Source organism: Chrysemys picta, chromosome 4 (genome assembly GCF_011386835.1).
Source record: "Chrysemys picta bellii isolate R12L10 chromosome 4, ASM1138683v2, whole genome shotgun sequence".
NCBI lineage: Eukaryota > Metazoa > Chordata > Testudines > Emydidae > Chrysemys > Chrysemys picta.
In genome coordinates this window covers 42,478,399-42,493,682 of record NC_088794.1, presented here as the reverse complement: position 1 = coordinate 42,493,682, position 15,284 = coordinate 42,478,399, and the positions used below count along the sequence as shown (strand labels likewise).

Genomic DNA, 15,284 nt, shown 5'->3' with positions numbered 1-15,284 from the left:
GCTCTAAAGAGTCAGGGCACGTCTACACTTAAACTACTGCAATGGCAGCTGTAGTGCTTCAGCAAAGACTACTATGCTGATGGGAGAAGTCCTCCACAAGAGGCAGTGGCTTTATCAACAGAAGAAGCTCTCCAGTCAACATAGCGCTGTCTGCACCAGGGGTTAGGTTGGCATAACTGCATCGCTCAGGGGTGTGGACTTTTCACACCTCTAAGTGACGTAGTTACACCGATGTAAGTTTGCAGTGTAGACCTGGCCTGTGCCTCTGTAGAATGGGGCCCATGGTTTGAGAACAAGCTAGGGATCATACAGGATAGAAAGCGCTAAATAAACACAAAGTTGTTCTTATCATTAGAAACCATTATCCCTGTTGCTGGGACCACCCCATCACCAATAAACCGCTTCTGAGAAGGCAGCTGTTTTAGGGATGCCTTTTAGGGTGACCAGATGTCCCGATTTTATAGGGACAGTCCCAATTTTGGGATCTTCTTCTTATATGGGCTCCTATTACCCCCCACCCTCTGTCCCGGTTTTTCACATTTGCTGTCTGGTTACCCTAATGCCTTTACTGGGTCAGTACAGGCAAGAGGTTCTCATGTTGGATGAGTCTCTGGGACCAGCTCTCAGCCCCTGCAGCCAGCCAACAACCCCTCCCGCCCCGCGGCTCCCAGCCTTATTGGAATTCCTGGGAGGTGGCCCAACAGCAACCAGTTCCCTCCCCCGGCTCCTAGCCTCTAGGACCAGCAACTCCGCGGTTCCCAGGATGGGGGGAAGCACATGCACGCCGGGGCCAGGCTCCGCCCATGGCCGCGGGAAGGGGCGCTCAGCTTCGGGCCGGCCAGACCCCCGAGGAAGGAGGGAGGGGGGGGGCAGGTCACGGCTTAGCCTACGCGGCCAGCAGCGCCCCCTCAGCCCCGGCCCAGCCGAGAGGTGAACTAGCCCCACCCCCTCTGCCGGCGCCGCCACGTACCTTCTCGCCTCAACCCTCCTTGAAACCTGCTTTCCCTCCCGCGCAGCCTAACCCGCGGCCCTGCGGCCGCCCAATCAAAACCCTACGCGATGACCAGAAGGGGGTCAGGCCCCGCCAATCGGCGCTGTCCCGGAGGCGGGACCTATTGCTATAGGAACCGGAGCGGGGTCTGCCGGAGAGCTGCTGCTGGGGGTGCCGGCGAAGCAGCGGCGGGAGGGGGAGGATTCTGGTCGCGCTGTCAGGAGCGGCTGCGGAGCCCTGCCCGGCACGGTCCCTGTCCGAGAGGTCTCTGGAGGCTGCTCCCCCAGCGCTGGATCCTGCCCCCGGGGACCAGAGGGAGAGAAAGGTGAGATCCCCGAGCCTGGGCGCGGAAAGGGGGTTGCGTACAGGGCTCTGCTAGGTCCTCCTGCCTCTAGGCACCCTGGTCCCCACGCGAGGTTTCCCTCCCCACCCTCTGGTTAGCAGCACCTCTTGCCCAGCTAGATTACGGGGGAGCAGTAGGGTTTACAAGAAGACCCCAGAGTTGTGGTGTGTCCAAATGATGTCTAAGGATGGGACTGTGATACTCTCCATGGGGACTTGGAGGATCTGAATGCCAGGGCAGGAGAGGACAGGCTGAGGTGGGTGTAATGGGGGCTGGCTGGGGCAAAAGAAAATTTAGGTTGAAGCTCAGTAAAACTTGCTGAGGTCTGCCCACTTGGGGTGCAGGCTTCCCCGGGAAGGCAGTGGCAGCCCCAGCACCGGGGAAAAGTGCTGCAGAACTAGGATGAAGCAATCCTGCGTTGGCAGGTGCAGTGGGCTAATGTGCCTCGTGTTGATTTCATTTATGGGATTCTCTGAAAAACTCCTTTTCCTCTTCTCCTACAAGTTGAGGAAAAGGACTAATAGTGTTTTTTTTTTTAAGCTGCAGGCCTGGTATACTACCAAATAGCTGAAATAAAATATAGGTGCTTATCTTGTTACCTGTCGCTACAATACACACTAACGAATCTGCGTGGCCAAACTCCTGCTCTACAGTATAGATAAGCACAGCTGGCTCTACCTTATGAGCAGAAAAAGTGTGTATTGAAAATGGTTACATATGTTATATTGTGTCAGTATGTAACACTACTTTATCCAAAATAGCTTAGATAGATGAGAGAATTTTTAGTACATCTCAGAGAATGAGACTTTTTTTGAGTAGCAGGGAAATTTTAGATAACTAGCAGCTATTCTTAGGGACTGATCCCTCAAGTTCTTACGCAAATAGTCCTTACTCATCTATGCAATCCCCATTGAAGAAGTGGGTTTGAAGAAATGACGCTTGAGTAACCCATGTTGTGTGTGTAAGCAGAGCTAGTTTTAACATAGTGGCAGGATGGTTGCTTACCCTGTAGCAGAGGACAGTTGATTGACCGTTTATTGTGCAATCACAGTGCGGGCTGTGGTTTTCCAGTTCTTCCAGGAAACCAAAAATCCCCAAAGCTGCTGCTCTTAAAAATACTAACATTGTATAGCTTAATAGTCCAAACCACTACAGCTTACAATAGTGCTACTGGTGTTATGGGCTGCTAAAGTAGAATACTGTAGTGTAAGGCTAACCAAGTATGCAAAGGAAATATTCCAGAAGAAAAAGTTTAATCGTGTCTATGAAAATGTCACTTTCTTTACAAATTTTCACAAGAACAACTGTGTGGCTTTCAGAACAGTTTGGGTGTGTGACACATTTCAGTGTGGGTGGATGGCGGTTTACATTGGCAGTACCTGTGATGTAAATATTATTTGTGGGAAAGATAGCATCCAGTATTTTCAAGCTGAAAACATCATAGTAGCTGAGAAATTGTTCTAGTTTACTACTGAATGAGATGACATGAAGGTGGTTTACTTAATTAATAAATAAACAATCAAAATGGTCCTGCAGTGGCCTTGATGCTGCAACCATTCTGGCCCAGATCCCCAGCCCAGACAAGCCCAGACTCTTACTCCCAAGGCTATATAGCAGCTGAGGAACCATTCCTTAAAGTTTACTCAGGCCCAATTTCTGGAATAGTTTCGGCCATTACACAATACCCCACAAAGGGTGAGGAGAAAATCCAAATGCTCCACTCCACCCCATCCGGTAGATTACCACACAGGGAACTTCTACGGAGCAAGGTACCATGCAGGCAGTACACCTTACGCAACAGAACTGCCCTAGTTCTACAGTACAGAATCTCTGCATTTAGAGTAAGGGCTAGATTTGCCCATTTGTATGTGAAACTTCTATGGAATCAAATAATAAAAGTCGTTCAGAATTGCTTATTATGAAAATAAAGGATATGAACACCCAAACCAATGTTTAAACAATATGATAAACACAAAATTAAGGATTGCATTCTCCCCCTTTGGTCTGTACATAACTTTCACTAACATTGAGCGTTATACATGCAATTTGTGTGTCTAATTTATTTACTTAATGGAGGGTTTGATTAAAAAGCAGTTTTTTAACATCTAGTACAAAAGCAATCAGTATAAATTTGTTAGTTGTGGCATGATGTTATGTGGATTGTTAGGTAATCTTTACGTTGGCACAAGAAATTGTGTATAAAACGAAAATCTGGGCTCGTAGTCATTTTAAAATAAGATTTCTCTAAGAGAAGACTTCAACAAGTTGACTGTAGTGTTTCTGAATATAAAGCATTAGCTAATATAAAATAAGAAAATAGTTATAATAAACCATTTAGGTTTTTTAGACAGTCTAGACCTCAGATACATCTATACAACTCCAGTGCTATCATTGTAGTTGTACAGGTAAAAGGGAAACATTTGGCTTCCTATCACAAACTTATTTTACGTATCGCAGATGTGAAAATATTGACCCATATTTCTAGCGATATGCCGACTAAACAAATGTTTTAATAAAAAAAGATAATGTTTGTTCATTGCTAACTTAAAAGCCCTTATCAGGGTTGCCATAAATTGAACTTCTGTACATCAAAGATGATTGCCTAGTGATGTCTTGTACGTCTATCTTTTTATTTATTTGCTCAGTAGCCAAAATAAATATCACAGAAGCTCTTGTAATATACCTACTTATATAAAATATATGAGTATGTATATTATGTATAATATACATACTACACAATCTACATCCCTATAGGTACTATTGGGGAGCATTCTGGCTCTGGAACTGCTTGCCTATAGGCAAAGTCACTGTAGCACATTTAGTGCCATATCCTGCTCCTATTGAAGTTGATGACAAAACTCACATTAACTTGAGTGGGACCAGGATTTGGCTCTTACAATGTATGATTTAAAGGTCACTTGAAGAATTAAACTATTTTTATCACGTTAGAACACGGTCAACTGTAATCAAGTCTAGATTTTTTTTACATAATAAATAGCAGTTTAGTAGGCTTATGTATTTTATGACTATATGTATAGTGCTGTCAATGTATGTTGTGCTTTACAAACAGAACAAGGCATGTTCTTTCTGCTGAATATCTAAGAAGAGTTAGCCACCCTAGAGAACAAGTTGAAAGGATGAATCAGCTTTGGACAGCAGCCATTGGGAGGGGAAGGAAGGACAGATAAGAAGATGCTGTGAAAACCTATGGGAGTTGACAAAGCAAAAAACGTAAAAACCAAGAAAAAAGAAACATATGGGGGAAAATTATAGTGCTACTTTTGTATTTATTAAGAATAATTTTAATATAAAAAATTACCTCAAAGTGCTCTGTGAAGGTAGATAAGAGATGGCTGCTGCCCCAGAGAACTTATAATTTAAATGGAACATGAGTACACCGTGGTGTTGCCACTTCACTTATAACTTTTAGACCAGTGGTTAGAGCAATCCCCTGGGATGTGGGAGACACCAGCTTCAATTCCCCCATCTGCCTGATGGGAATAAAGGATTGAACGTAGGCCTCCTACATCTCAGGACAGTGCCCTAACCACTGGGCTCTAGGATATCGTGGGTTCCTCTGATGTTGTTGCACTTTGGGTAAGTAAATAGTCACTGGAGCAGGGAGACTGGACCCTGAGTCTTCCCTCCCCGATAAGTGTCCTTAGTCCCCAGGCTAAAGTGAAAATTCTCACTTTCTCTGGCCCAATGACTATGTAAGTATTTATCCAAAACGGATCAGCTTCAACAGAAGAGATTAAGCTAAACCTGCATCAGAATATCCTAGAGGTTAGGGCACTCTCCTGAGAGCTGGAAGACCCATGTTCAAATCCTTTCTTCCCATTAGGCAGGAGGAGGACTTGAACCCTGGTCTCTCACATCCCAGGTGAGTGTGCTAACCCCTGGGCTAAAAGTTTAAAAAGGAGGAATCGCTGTTGCCATCATCTCCTCTTCTGCCCAGATTTTTTTGGGCCCTGATCCAGTAGGCATACTCAGAGCACACCTACCAGTTTGGGCCCCAGAGGCAAGATAGGTGGGGAGAATGCCTATCTTCACCTAGTTTGAGGATCTCACTGGGGCTTAGTTGTGAGATGTGTTGCACCTATGCCCAGTGGCAGAAATTTATATGCTTAGGGGACTTTTATGGTGAAAACATAAGTGCCAAGGGATTTTAGGCAGCTACAGGTCTAGTGAGCAACTGAGCAGGGGTTTTGAGAATCTCAGGGGTTCTTAAATTTGGGTTGAAATACCTTAAGTGAGGAGTTAGGTACCTAAGTCCTTTTGTGGATCTGGGCCTAAGTGACTTGCCCAAGGCTACAGAAGGGATCTTTTTAATAATTGAGATTAATGTTTAGGAGTTCTTAGCTTACCAGTCTTAAATTGAAAGACCCTTAGGTAGATCTACTACCTATCTGTCAAATCTCTCTCTTGGTTTTTATATGCATCATTTCATCAGGTAATGCTCATCTCCAAAATACAGTAATAAAGTACGAAATCATAGAATGATTCTGGATATAACCAAGATGGCTGGCATCACTAATGATGTGCTTTATTGCTTCCACATCAGATGAAGCAGTTATGGGTCAGATTTTCTAGTGTAGAAACTAGGGCTTTGGAGCGGAGTCCGGAGCAGTGGGGCTGCAGGTTTTTGCCTGGAGCTGGAGTGGAGCCGGAGCACAGCTCCAAAGCCCTGGTAGAAACCCATTTGTGTGTCCCATATTAAGCCTAGAGCTATGTGCACATTTACTAGGAGTGCAAAGACAATCTGGCAAATGTGCACATACAAACTGCCGGTTAGAATGCTTTGCTATTCTGTGGCATGCCTGGCTATTCAGCTGTCAAGTTTACACATGTTGCCATCATTGTGTACACAGATGTTGTTATACAAATATTAGTGAGCCTCAGTTTTTGAAAACTTGGCTTTGAGCGTTACTTCTCCGAGGAGATTGGCAGTATTGTTCTAAAGAGATACCTGTACTGTTTTCAGGATTGGAGCTATTCTGTTTTCCAATTGTCAATTAACACTCAAAAGGAAATGTTTAGGCTTGCTAATTGAAATATTTTGTATTTGTTAAATTAAGATATAGTCCTGCAGAGTTTTTTTTTGCTATGTTAGAGTCACTGAAACATGCTTTGAAGCACCTGAGAATATGTTTTGTAGTGATCTCCCATAGGCCACAGTTCTTGACAATCCAAAACTCTAATCCTATTCCTATTGAAGTCAATAGGAGTTTGTCATTGACTTCAATGGAAGCAGGATCAAGAGTGCTGGAATATGGAGTCTGGTTTATTTTCTTTTACACACTTTTTTTCACATTAGCAGTTCTCTCTTTTGTTAAATAGCTCATTTTTCTAGATTTCATTCTAGATTTTTTTTTAAAACACTCTCCTATGACTTAATGCTTAGAGTGTTTAGTTTTCAGTGAAAGCTTAGCGTATTTGGTCTCTTTATGGACTTTAATATTTGTAATTTTTATATTATTACTTTTGTAAGTCGCTTTCTCTGTGTATTCCAAGAAGAAACCTTTATTCAGTTACTACTCTAGGATTAGAATACTTTTAGTTCATTTGGAAAGTAACTATCACAGATAGGTCTCTTGGTTTTTTACATCAATATTATGATGATTCTTTCATGTGCCACCTCTTTGGCATAGTTTTCTAAATGGCATTCATCTTGCCAGTGGATTTTTTCTATTGCTTTATTATACAGTACTATCATATTTGAGGGGAAATTTAGTGACTAACATGACACATAGTGCAAATATGTAGCATTTTAAATCTAGATGACAATTTTAACATCTTTTGAGGAATACTGAATATCCTTGCTGACAAAACAAAGCAAGTATTCATATATTTCCTTAACAATCAGTGACTAAGACTGGAATGTAATTGATTTTCTGTCTACACTGTTAATGAATTTGACAGGCTTGTACATGTTCTTTTTAAACCATAAACAATTATATGATTTCTGCTTAAGTGAAGAATGAGGGTCAAAACTAACTGCTTTTTACTTTGTGTAACATACTTAAGGCATGTCTTCACTAGCAACTACACTTGGCTCTGTACTCGCGGCACCAGCGCTGAGAGAGAGCTTTCCCAGCGCTGTAAAAAAACCACCCCCACGAGGAGAGTAGCTACCAGCGCTGGTGCACTGTCTACACTGCCACTTTACAGCACTGAAACTTGCAGCGCTCAGAGCAGTAGCGTAGCTGGGGGGGAGCAGTGGGAGTGGCCGCTCCCCCACTGAGCACATTCCCCAAAAGTGGCACCTTTTTAATTTTTACACTCACGCGGGGACAACGTTGTGGGGTGAGACCTTGGAAGTGCCTCTTTGCTCGCGGCTGTCAGCTTGCAGCGCAGCGGGTACGCCTGTCCCTTTAAACTGGGCAGGAGGGGATGTTCCTATGGTGCCTAGCGGTGGGCGGCTTGGATTTTAAATCCTAGCGGCTGGCGGTGAGAGCGGGGCGAGGTTAGTGCAGGGCCGGAGCCGTGCAGGGAGCAGGGCAGGGTAGGGTTCGGGAGCCGCGAGCAGGGGCAGGATCACGAGCACGGTGGCCGGAAAGGGGGTGAAACCACCGGGCGCGGCGGAGCCCGTGAAGGCGGCTGGGGCTGGGGCACTCACAGCAGCGCAGGAAGTGGAGCAATGTGGCCTCAGCCTGCTCCACTCCGCCAGCTCCCAGCCGCGGTGCTCCGCTTCCCGCTGCCAGTGAGTGCGGTGTGCGGGGAGGTTGAGGAAAGGTTCTCCCCCTCCCCCCCTTCACTGGCGGCGGGAAGCGGAGCAACGCAGCCCCAGCCTGCTTCGCTTCCCTTGCCCAGGCCCCAGCCTTGTTGCTGGGGCCAGGAGGATTGGGGAAAGGTCCCTCCTCCCCCCCGCGCGCACATACTCACCAGCAGCGGTGGGAAGTGGAGCAGCCCGGCCCCAGCCCGCTCCACTCTGCCAGCTCCCAGCCGCGTCGCTCCACTTCCCGCTGCCGGTGAGTGCGGGGAGGTTGGGGAAAGGACATTCCCCTGCAGGAGGCGGCGGGAAGCGGAGCAACGCGGCCCCAGCCCGTTCCGCTTCCCTTGGCCGTTCCCCTACCCCAGCCATGTTGCTTGGGGGCGGGGGGGGGGCCTGGGGAAAGGTCCACCCTCCCCTGCACTCACCAGCGGCGGGAAGTGGAGTGCTGCGGCGTGCCGCGGCTGGGAGCTGCCGGAGTAGAACTGGCTGGGGCCGGGCTGCTCCACTTCTGCCGCTGCTGTTGAGTGCAGGGGGGGATCCCTTCCCCCAAACCCCCTCCCCTGAGTGACACGGCTGGGGCTGGGGTGAGGGAAGCGGACAGGGCCAGCTCTGACTTTTTTGCCGCCCCAAGCCAACAGATACTTGCAAATCTGCTGGATGAAATGAGACTTGACCAAAAGTTGGTGATTATTTCTTATGTCCCCCTCTGGTAACCAGCCTAGATACAAAGATGATCTAAGTCTGAACAATGAACAGCAAAAATGAAAATAGACTTGAAAAAAAATGAAAATAGACAAGCTCAGATTAGTGTACTAAACAAGAATGTGCTGTAGGATATCACTGAGTGTAATGGGGGAATAATTCCTTAAAGGTAATTAAATATTTATTTCTAAGCTTGTTCCCTACAACTTGGTGAGTGGAGGGTATTTAAACTCATTTCTGATCGTAACACAATTTTCTTTTTCCATTGATCTCTCTCAGCTGGTGGAGATCTATATATTTGGGACCAAAGGTCCACAACACGTAGGTTATGTTAGTGTAATTATATCCATTTTGTTCATTTTATTGCCTACGTATTTAAATATTTTTTTTTAAAGATGCGCTGTATCCTATCTACACCATAACACTTTCTCAAGACATTAAAATTTTCTCGAGATCCTTTCTAGTCCTATGATTCTATGAATTGTAGCGCTCTCCTTTTGCCTAATATCTTTACTCAACGTCAAAGGTTTCCATCAGCCTGTTTTACCTCTTTTGTTATGTGTTACACAATAGAGTTGTTTCAGTGACTCACAGTAGAGACTGTCCAACTCTAAAGACTGACTCATAATTTAGTCAGCTATTCTTGCATGCACAATTTGATACATGTAATCTCATGCCATGATGCCTCTAAATCTGGTGACTGTTTTGGTCAGGTTAAGAATTTTTGCTATTTTAGTGATCATATTTGACTAATATTTTAAATATTCAACAGTTTGTGTAAGCAGTTGGGTTCCTTCTACTCCTGGAAACCTATGACCCAGGAACCTCTTGCTGCCAATAGCAGAGGGCCCCAGGTTTGCATAGAGTTTTACAGGGATCCCCTGTGTCGGATATATGCATAAAGGTGGCATTTGAGGTCTCTTCTGAGAAATGGTAGCCCACTGGTCATACATTGTAAAATGTATGAATGGATAATATTTAAGGAGTTGTGTCTGTACTGAAAATTATGTTTTTAAGGCAGGTAACCTGGAGGTGACATATCTGAGGTTCCTTTCAAGCATGAGGTAACAGACACTTATCTCTCTATCTGGTCATATATGTATCGGGCATTGTGTGTCACACTGGATGCCTGTTTGCATACTGAGCAAAATGCTAATCGAGCGACTGTGAAGCTGTCAAGAGAGAAAATTTACAGGAAAAAATAAACAGAGGAAGGGAGATCCTGTTTATTAGTAAAGACGGTAAATTGCTGGGGTATATCTGGGGGTACAGAGGTACACCCTGGATCCTTCACTGAGAAAGCAAGCTAACAGTGTGTTGTCTTATGAAAGGAGGGTCACAGCCAAGCCTGGTTGTAAAAAGCTGGAAGGACTTCGGGTGAATTTTGCTCTATAAGACAGGAAAGTATCCAGCTAAGGCAATCTGGGTTCTAGAATGCTTGTTATGATTTTTATTTTCTGTGTGAGCATTTGTTTCCAGTACTTCTACTTACTATCATTTGCATCTCTATACCTTGCTAAAGAAAACTTTTACTCGTTTTCACTGTAACCATGTCTGTGTGCTCTGTATTAAGCAAAGAAGTTATCTTAGGTGTAACTGTAACCTGGGGGCACCGATTCTTTGGAAGCAGCAAATCTGTGAATACTGTGAGAGTCCAGTGGAACAAGGGCTAGACCCTCAGAGAGAGATGCTTGGAGGGCTCAAAGTTGGAGTTTGCCTATCGCTAATCTGTAGAAGAGAGAGAGCAGGGCCTGTATAGGCCTAGAGGTGAGTGCTTGTGTTGCCTGTGGCTGGTGGAGTCGGGGAGCTGACCCCTGGCAGGCACAAACAAGGCTTACTATTGCTAAGTTCAGGTGGTAGCGAGGTGACTCATAGCACCTGGGTGCCCCCAGGAAGCATTACAAAACCCACTGTTAAAACTCAAGTTCTGCAAAGTCAGTGGCAACAGATCTGTGAATTTCTTGTCCATCCATTTCAGCTTCTCCATAATTTTAACTCTTCTCCACACCTGCAGGTTTTTCTGCTTAGGCTGAACTATCATACTATCCATTGTTGTATGCAGTGTAGCTGCAGCCGTGTTGGGCCCAGGATATTAGAGACAAGGTGGGTGAGGTAATATCTTTTATTGAACCAACTTCTCTCTCACCAACAGAAGTTGGTCCAATAAAAGATATTACCTCACCCACCTTGTCTCTCTAATATCATGCAATCGTTGGAATGCTGCAGTGCAGGCTATCTACCTAAAAGGTCTGACCCAGCAATTTGCATCTTCTTTTGATAGCCTGGTTTTCAAAGCACTGCATCATGTCAGGAAGATGGGACAGATACAGGGAGGATCAGGTCACATTCCAATATCTTATCTGATAATACTTAATCAGAGGGTGGAATTTTCAAGAACACCTAATTTGCTTAGGAAATCAAGTCTCATTGAAAGTCAATGGGACTTGTGCTCCTAAGTTATTTAGTTTCTTTTGAACATCCCACCCAGACTAAATATCTAGTTTAAAAAGAACTATGAAATATTTAAGGTTCTTAGAAGCTGAAAATATTCTCCCAAATTAAGGAGTATATTTTTATGAATGCTTTTTACATGCACAATTTGCACCAACAATATTTGCATCCACAAAATGAACTGCAGGTATAAATTTAATTACTGATGTGGCTAACTACCTGATTTGCACTCACAATCAGGTGCAAATACTCAGAACTGCAACCAAAATTCAGTTGTAGGTTGAAAACTTCATGTGCAAATCTTGTGGGCAGAATTTGTGCCTGCAAAAGAGACTACCCTTTTGAAAATATGAACCCAAATATTTACTCTTACATCCTCTTTCTACACCATGATATCTTAACAGCAAGCAATTCTAAGATACACCAATAGCCTACATTATTGCTCTCCAAAGCATTAGCAAATATTGTCCGTAGAATAAGCAAATAGGACTCCAATTTCCAGATGTCACTATAAGTCAGGACAGTTCTTTGAAACCTCATTTGTTTGTTTTAGTTTGAGTGCAATGCAAATCAGGGTAGTAATAGTACCAAACTCATCCATAAAGTACATGTAATAAGCTTCATGTGTATATTCAACTACCATTTTACATCTTCAAAGCACTGTACAAGCACTCACAATACACCTTTGGGATAGCAGGGCCAGATTAATGCAGGGGCTTTAGGGGCTGCAGCCTGGGGCCCCAGTGCAGCAGGCTCAGGCAGACTGCCTGCATGCTGTGACCCCCACGCTGCTCCAGGAACTGGCCAAGAGGAGCTGCGGGGGCGGTGTTTGTAGGCAGCGCACGGAGACGCACTGTCCCCCTCCCCCAGGGGTGCGCAGAGATGTGCCAGCAGTTGGCTGCTTCCGGGAGCGGCGTGGGGCCATGGCATGCAGGCAGGCAGCTTGCCTGAACCCTGCTGTGCCGCCGTCCGGGAGCCGCCTGTCGTAAGCGCCTCCTGGCCAGAGCCTGCACCTCGCACCCACTCTTACACCCCAACCTCTTGTCCCAGGTCAGAATCCCCTTCTGCACCAAACTACCTCCCAGAGCCCGCACCCTCTCCTGCACCCCAACACTGCCCCAGCTTGGAGCCCCCTCCTGCACCCTAACTCCCTCCAAGAAAGAAACTAATATAATGGCTGTTCTAAGGTAAGAAGTAGGCTATTTTGAATTAATTTAACCATAGCCTACATGTTTTAAGACTGAAATGTAGCCATAGAACAGCTTTATGTTAATTAAAAGGCAAGTTTAGTATAGCATTAATAGCCTCGATGCCATAATTGTGATAATTTTGTTTTAAATTAGGAAAAAGACTTGAGCCCCACAAAATCTAATAGCCCCAGGCCCACCGGAGAGTTAATCCAGATCTATCCTGTGGGATAGATATTAAAATATTCCCATTCCACAGGTTCTGATCTCAGGTACAACAGTGGAAAGGTAGAGTAATTCCATTAGTTACAGCAGTGTAAATTCAGTGTAGTTGAGAGTAGAATCTGGCCTTATGTTTCAAGTTTCCCTGAAAAGTTAAGGTTAAAATTTACAACTGTGGCTTTTGATTTTTCATTGCCCAACTTGACACTCAGGGCTTAATTTTCAAAGCTGCCAAGCATCTACACCTCCTATTAATTTCAAGTTGAAGCTTAGCAGCTATGAAAATTAGGCTAAAACTGCTCCATGCGTGCGCGCATACACACAATCAGAGACCACTGTTGAAAGTGCTGGCCTTAGTGACATGCCCAAGGCTAAAAGTGGCAGAGCAACTTTTAAAAAAAAACAACTACACACTTCTGCAGAGTGATTTATGGTAATATTCAGTTAGTATTGTTAACATTTATGAAAACATATGCATTTATGAAAACATCTCAGACCAAACAAAACAAGTATCTTTAAAGGCCCAAATTATTGTAAGCTTTATCATAGAAAGCAAGAATGCAGTTTCTTTACATGAACAATTAAAATATTTGCTCTTTTAATCTCCATAAGAAACACTTTTGAAAAGATACATCAGAGTATGCTCACTATGTCCTCAGGCTCTGGTCATTAACTTCCTTCTGGTCATTAACTTATGTTCATGTCTATTCCTAGGATTTCCTGCTTCCTTTCTCCCTTTCATTTGTCCAGTTCACCAGGCTGCCCTCAAAGCAGCACATTTGGGGAAAATTTTCAGGGAAGTGGTTTCACAGTTTGACTGTGGATTTGACCCTGTCTCCTCTGATTTCAGAGCGGATTCCTGAGATTCAGCTCTTCTCCAGGATTGTCTTTAAAAATACTGAGGTGACAACTCAGTTTAACAAGTGTCTGTCCTAACTTTTTCTTCTGGGGGTGAGGGTGGAGGGAGGAAAGCTTTCTGATGGCTGTGCCTCAACCAATTTTAGAATTAACCCTTTTTCTCACCACCCTCCAAACCTCCACATCTACACTATTAATACACCTCCTATAGCAAACTTTACTACAACACAGTTCTCCTCTAACCTAAAATAAGCCTGGTAACCAATTTGTAGCGTAGACTGGGCCGTCTAAGGTTGCAGCAGTTAGATTATATGGTCATGGTCCAGACTATGCTATAAATTGGAAGCAGGTTTGTAATTAGGTTCCCTGAGGTTGTGTTTGTAATGAAACATTTAGGGGCCTGCCCACATTATGAGTAAAATGGTGTTTCTGTAACCAATTTGTGACTTTATCTGAACTGGTTGCCACAAATACGGTTGAGCTATTTCCACAGACAGTAGCTTTTATTCACAATGCAATCATTTGTTAACTGAGCTTGTGCATTCGACTACTATGTTGCCTAAACATGTTTGTATCTGGGGTATCGTGCTCAGCAGGGACTAGGGATAGAACTGGAGAACATGCAAAAACAGTGGCATTAGCAGCACATGGGACAATGAACTCTGGGAGGAAGAAGTATCAGGTAGTGAGGCACAATAATGGGGTCTTGCTCACAGGACAACAGTATTACAAAGTGGTTACAGGGAGACCGCCACTGGCCAGCTTAGCGGGTTGCTGGCACAAGTGACACATGATTAGCTGCCATTGTTACTAATCAAATATTAGTCACGTTGTATGTAAACACAGACTGCCACTAACAGGTTACAACTGCAGTTAAAAGGTGTACTATAGCTAGAGACCTAGGGTTGCTTTCCTGCTACTTCTTTTCCTTTATCCAGTTGGCCTATTCTGCCCTGGTGGCTTAGTGCACATGAGTAGTGGGAGGGGAGCTGACTGCAAGTGTATCAGTCTTGGTTGTTTGTGTTTCCGATATCCCGCTTGCTAAGTGCCTCCTCATTAATTATTCCCTTAAAATTGTTAATGGACTTTGTACAGCTGTGTACTGCTTATTTGCACCTCACTCACAAAAATCCCCCAATGTCAAACGCCAAGGATGGTGTTTGTTTGTTTTTTGAAAATTCATGACTCAGAAGTATGGACAAATACTCATCCTTGCCTACTCTACCATCAAATTTAAGAGGGTGCAAACCATTAACTATCTTGATAGTTGTTAATAAGATCCTCAGAATGAATCTGTGTATTGTATTGTTAAAATTGTAATGCTAGACAAAGTGTTTTTTTTTAAAAAACTGATAATCTTAATTATTGCACATTTTGTATGATCAGGACACGTCAGACTTTTAAAAATATTTAGAACAGTGAACAGCCTCACAGATCAACTGTCTAGAGCCATTGCAGGCCACAGAGTCACCAACACTATGCTGAGGTTAGAAATTAACTTACTGATTCCAGCAAATCAGTTCAGATTTTTTTATGGGAATGATCCAGCGAAAGTTAATCTGATCTACTTTGTCCACAGCTGCTGACACTGAAAATAACACATTCAGTGCATGATTGGTGGCAGCAACAGCAGCTCCTGCCAGATACCAAGAACTAATGTCCGAGTTAGTCTACTAACTTCAGTAGAGTTACTCTACTCCAACCAGGCATTTTTTGCTGATTGCTTTAAATAAGAAAAAAATAATCTCAGTGAATCCTTGGGATCCTTTTAGTCTGTGAAATGGTCAACAAAAGATGTATATAATATACAATATT

The 15,284-nt window shown here is 44.1% G+C and overlaps 1 protein-coding gene across 3 annotated transcripts in view; it reads left to right on the top strand.

Moving 5' to 3' along the window:
* Positions 1-1,098: 1,098 nt before the first annotated feature.
* NUCB2 (nucleobindin 2) overlaps positions 1,099-15,284 on the top strand; it is a 48,032-nt gene continuing 33,846 nt past the window's right edge. For 2 of the 3 annotated variants that reach the window (XM_005314010.3, XM_024113968.3), the window contains exon 1: positions 1,099-1,316. The gene's annotated coding sequence lies outside the window, so the exon portion shown is untranslated. Of the gene's footprint in view, positions 1,317-9,791; positions 9,816-15,284 lie in introns of those variants that run through there. The other variant, XM_042845985.2, reaches the window with a different exon arrangement.